This window comes from Mus caroli, unplaced genomic scaffold, assembly GCF_978045245.1.
Source record: "Mus caroli unplaced genomic scaffold, Mus_caroli_1 scaffold_9, whole genome shotgun sequence".
In the NCBI taxonomy this organism is placed as follows: Eukaryota; Metazoa; Chordata; class Mammalia; order Rodentia; family Muridae; genus Mus; species Mus caroli.
Window position 1 is genome coordinate 773,442 of NW_028227264.1, and position 4,855 is coordinate 778,296.

At 44.9% G+C, this 4,855-nt stretch overlaps 1 pseudogene; it reads left to right on the forward strand.

The window, feature by feature from the left end:
- Positions 1 to 2,202: 2,202 nt before the first annotated feature.
- On the forward strand, positions 2,203 to 3,782 carry LOC147002556 (high mobility group protein B3 pseudogene; annotated as a pseudogene).
- The last annotated feature ends 1,073 nt before the right edge of the window (positions 3,783 to 4,855 follow it).

Genomic DNA, 4,855 nt, shown 5'->3' on the forward strand with positions numbered 1-4,855 from the left:
TTGTGCTGCAGAAATCCAACATTAAGCTCTGGCTTTGTTCTAGGCTGCTGGCAAGCTGCCTAATTACAGTACTGCAGGAGTCTCAGCCGGTCGGTCAAGTGTAACAACAGCTTTACCTGTAATTCTTTCTCAAGAGAGCCGTCATTCAGTGAGCCAGCGTTGCAGACTAAACTCCTGGAGTTGTGGATCCTTAGGACTTTAGGCCACACCCCAAAGCCACTTCCCATATCCTTCCTTAACCTGTCTGCTACTGGATTTGACCCTTCAAGCTGACCTTTTCCCCATCGGTGGTAATGAGATTCGGTTTTCCCAATAGAGCCTTGATTTCTAGGATAATCCACAAAAAGGAAAATAAAAAGATCAGTTCATATCACATGAGCTCTTTCACCAAATCCACATGAAGAAAAAGACTTGTAAAGCAAGGCAGCTGGCAACATCAATTCCCAGTTCACCTGCCCGCTCTCCTGGGAATGGCTGCCCTTTAGCGTTGCTCTGTTACTCCTTGTTTACTGCAAAGCACTGGTAATTGATGTTAATGCTCTATTAAACAGATAAGGCTATGCCAGAAACGCCTTGACTAAAGGCAGTTCAGTTCTACCCAATGTGTTGAGCTTTCTCTCTTAACGATTTAATTTTGTTCTGATGGCATCTAAGGGATGACAGACTTTGATCCTCGGAATGAAGACATGAATGGCCTTTGTTGAGGGGAGCTTAGGATTTCGAATTGCTGATAAATAAATTAGGCCAGTGGCCTCACTGACAGATGACAAGGAGGAAGGGAAGAAATTGTGACTAACACCTAGAACTTGAATCACTACAGAAGGCCATTCTGCAGCAGTGACGGTGAACACTGATCAGCAACTGGAGTGGATCTAGACTCACCTAGGAGACACAGTCCCTGGCACAGTGACAACAAAGGATTGTCTGGAGTACATTAGCCTCTGTATGAGCCTGTAAGGGATTGTCTAGACGGGGTTAATTCAGGGGTGAAGACCTTAATTGTTCAGAGCACCATTCAATATGTTGGGGTCCTGGCGTTTTCTGCTTCCTGACTGTGGATGCAGGTGACTGCTGCCCTGCTGTGATGGAAGATTCCCTAAAGGGCTGAGTCAAAACAGATCTTGTTTTTCTTAAGCCACTTTTGCTGGCTATTTATTACAACAATGATAGTCCTGCTAGATACGGACCAGGGGCGTGGCTTCTTTCTTCCTGCTTAGATGTCTGCAAGTACAATGATGTAGGCAGCATAGGAAGAGAATCCAACATAGTTTTTCTTAGGATAATTTCTTCTATACTGTCCTAGGTCTGTGCACCTCAAACTATAGACCTTCTGACCTGCAGGACGCCCCAGGGAAGCTTATTCTCTGGAAGGATATCTATTTCCCAGGCTGTTTTCGCAATAAACACAGCCAGAGTGGCTTAAAACAACACAGGTCTATTTTTTATGGCTCTGAAAGTCTGGGTGTTAACAAGGCCTTGGCGTGAACCTTCTGTGCTTCATTCAGCTTTGTCTACCATCCATCCTGTTTCTATGCCCTTAAGGCTCTGATGCCATCCTTGTCCTTCCAGTTTAATTTCCTGGAGAACCATAGAAGTTGCCACCCAAGGGAGTGCCAGCCAGGCATTGAGGCTGCCAGCCTGCCTGTCCTGTTCAAGCATGGCCCTTTCCTGCCACCTTGTGGCACAATCTAGGTTTTGGTTGACTTTTCGTCTGTTTTGCCTGATGCTGTTTCAAAGCCCAAAACATATAGGTACTGACTCTAATAAGTCTCCCATTTTGACTTTCCTAAGTATCCTCCTAGCCACCAAGTCACTCTACAACTTTAAGCTCACTTTCCTGCGACTAGCCCACTCTGTCCCTAGATGTCCTCAGTGTGTCCTTGGTCTTATTGACTACTCTAGGACTCCACAGTTCGTTTTTCTGCTCTCTAATGCTTTTTTTTTTTTTCCTAGTCATGGCTACTTAACTCAGTCTATAAATGTCAATCTTTTCTAACCAATAAGACCAGTGGCTTTCATATGTTTGTGAGTAAGATCTCCAGGGAGAAATTAACTTTCAGTTCTGATCTTACACACATAAGCAAAGAAATTTTGACTCTCCTTAGTGCTTATTGTTCTAGGATGCTGTGCATTCATTCTTCTGTTCTAGCTTGGGGGTGGGGGGAGTTTGGACTTCATTAAAAATTATTCACAAGAACAATACAGGTACGTCTCGCACCGCCCTCGCCCGCCGCCGCCGCCGCCGCTCCTGCAGCTGCAGCGGCGCCTGCACAACTTTCCGCCCGCGCCTCCGCGAGCGCGCCGCTACCACTCTGGCTGTCTCCACTCCCGCGTCCTTGCCGCCCCTTCTCCTTCTCTGCTGCTAGGTGGCCAAGAAGGAAGACGCAATTCAGTCAGGATGGCTAAAGGTGACCCCAAGAAACCAAAGGGCAAGATGTCTGCTTATGCCTTCTTCGTGCAGACATGCAGGGAAGAACATAAGAAGAAAAACCCAGAGGTTCCCGTCAATTTTGCCGAGTTCTCCAAGAAGTGCTCTGAGAGGTGGAAGACCATGTCTAGCAAAGAGAAATCGAAGTTTGATGAAATGGCAAAGGCAGATAATGTCCGCTATGATCGGGAGATGAAAGATTATGGACCAGCTAAAGGAGGCAAGAAGAAGAAGGACCCGAATGCCCCCAAAAGACCTCCGTCTGGATTTTTCTTATTCTGCTCTGAATTCCGCCCCAAGATCAAATCCACAAACCCTGGCATCTCCATTGGAGATGTGGCAAAAAAGCTGGGTGAGATGTGGAATAACTTAAGTGACAATGAAAAGCAGCCTTACGTCACCAAGGCAGCAAAGCTGAAGGAGAAGTATGAGAAGGATGTTGCTGACTATAAGTCTAAAGGGAAGTTTGATGGTGCCAAGGGTCCTGCTAAAGTTGCCCGGAAAAAGGTGGAAGAAGAGGAAGAGGAGGAGGAAGAGGAAGAAGAGGAGGAGGAAGAGGAGGAAGATGAATAAAAGCTCTGTCTCCTTGTGAATACCTTAGAGTAGGAGAGCGCTGTGATTGACACATCTCTGATTTGAGTCGTGTCTATTGCCCTTGTTAGGTTTAATTACAAAATTTGATCACGATCATATTGTAGTTTCTCAAAGTGTCAGTGGTTTACATGAAGTGGCCGTGGGTGTCCGGAGCGCCCTGAAACTGTATCAAAGTTGTACATAGCTCCAAACATTTTTAAAATGAAAAGGCACTCTCGCGTCCTCCTCACTCAGTGCACTTTGCTGTTGGTGTGACAAGGCATTTGAAGACGTTTCTGGATTTTGTTCTCAACTCGTAACGTAGTGTTAACTATATGGCTATTGGCTAGCAATCCCGAGTTGTCAACTGTACATATCTAGAGTTTGTAAAGAGAACACAACAACCCAGACAGATTCTTGATGCTCCTTGTTTGGCGTGGAGGCTGTGAGGGGAAGATGCCTTTTGGAGGGGGCCGTAGCTCAGGGCGTGCACTGTGAGGCTGGACCTGTTGATACTGCGGTGGGCATCCATTTAGCTTCAGGTTGTCCTGTGTTTGTATATAGTGGCATAGCATTCTGCTGACATTCTTAGTTGTGGAAAGGGGGGAGGGGTCGGCCGGCATGAGAAGTGTTTGGAGTTTTTTCTTTAGTTAAGTGCAGTAGGTTTGAAACTTTTTAAAGAAACTGTAGCAGTCATCATTGTCAGCAAAGCAAAGAACTACTGCATCAATGGAAGTTCAAGAACCCTCTGGACCTAAACGCAATTTGCAACATTCTGTTATTTTTTGTAAGTTTAGAATGCTGAAATGTTTTTGAAGTTAAATAAACAGTATTACATTTTTAAAAAAAAAATTATTCACAACCTTTGATTGGTTTTACAAGTGCTATTTTCACTGGAGCCGGTGTCCAAATTAACACAGAACTTTCTCTGTGTGTACACGTAAATCTCTGTGTGTGTATGAGATTGTGTGCGTGTGTGTGTGTGTGTGTGAGAGAGAGAGAGCATGAGTATGTGTATGAGAGTGTGTGTATGAGAGTGTGTGTGTGAGAGAGAGAGTATGAGTGTGTGTGTATGAGAGACAGTGTGTATGTAGATATAAATATGTGTGTGTCTCTGTGTGTGTTTGTGTGCATGTGTATGAGAGAGTATGTATGTGTATATACACATAAATCTGTGTGTCTGGGTGTGTGTATGTGTTATTGTGTGTGTGTATGTGTGTGTGAGGGTGTGTGTATATATATACATATATGCACATAAATCTGTGTGTCTGTGTGTGCGTATGTGTATGGAAGAGTGTGTATGTGTATATAAGTCTGTTTGTCTGTGTGTGTGTATGAGAGTGTGTGTGCATATACACAAATCTGTGTGTCTCTCTGTGTGTATGTGTATGAAAGAGTGTGTATGTGTATATAATATAAATCTGTTTGTTTGTCTGTGTGTGTATGTGTGTGTGAGTGTGTGTGTGTGTGTGTGCGTGCAAATCTGTGTGTCTGGGTTGTGAGTATATGTGTATGAAAGAGTGTGTGTGTGCGCGTAACTGTGAATGTGTGTGTGTGTGAGAAAACCTGAGATTGGCATCTGGTTCCTTACTCAGCCTCTTGCCACCAGGGATTAGTAATCTCTTGATGGTTCTAGCATTACAGATCAGTGCTATTGTGCCAAGCTTTATTGTATGGGTCCTGGGAATCCAATCTCAGGCCCCTGGGCTTCCGCAGCGGACACTTTACTGCACCACTGGCCCAGCCCTGAGTTGAACTTTTACTTCCCTCTTAATTCCCAATAGCAAGAAGAGTAATGCTCTCCCCTCTCCCGTGTGTGTGTGTGTGTGTGTGTGTGTCCTATTCCTCTCCCCT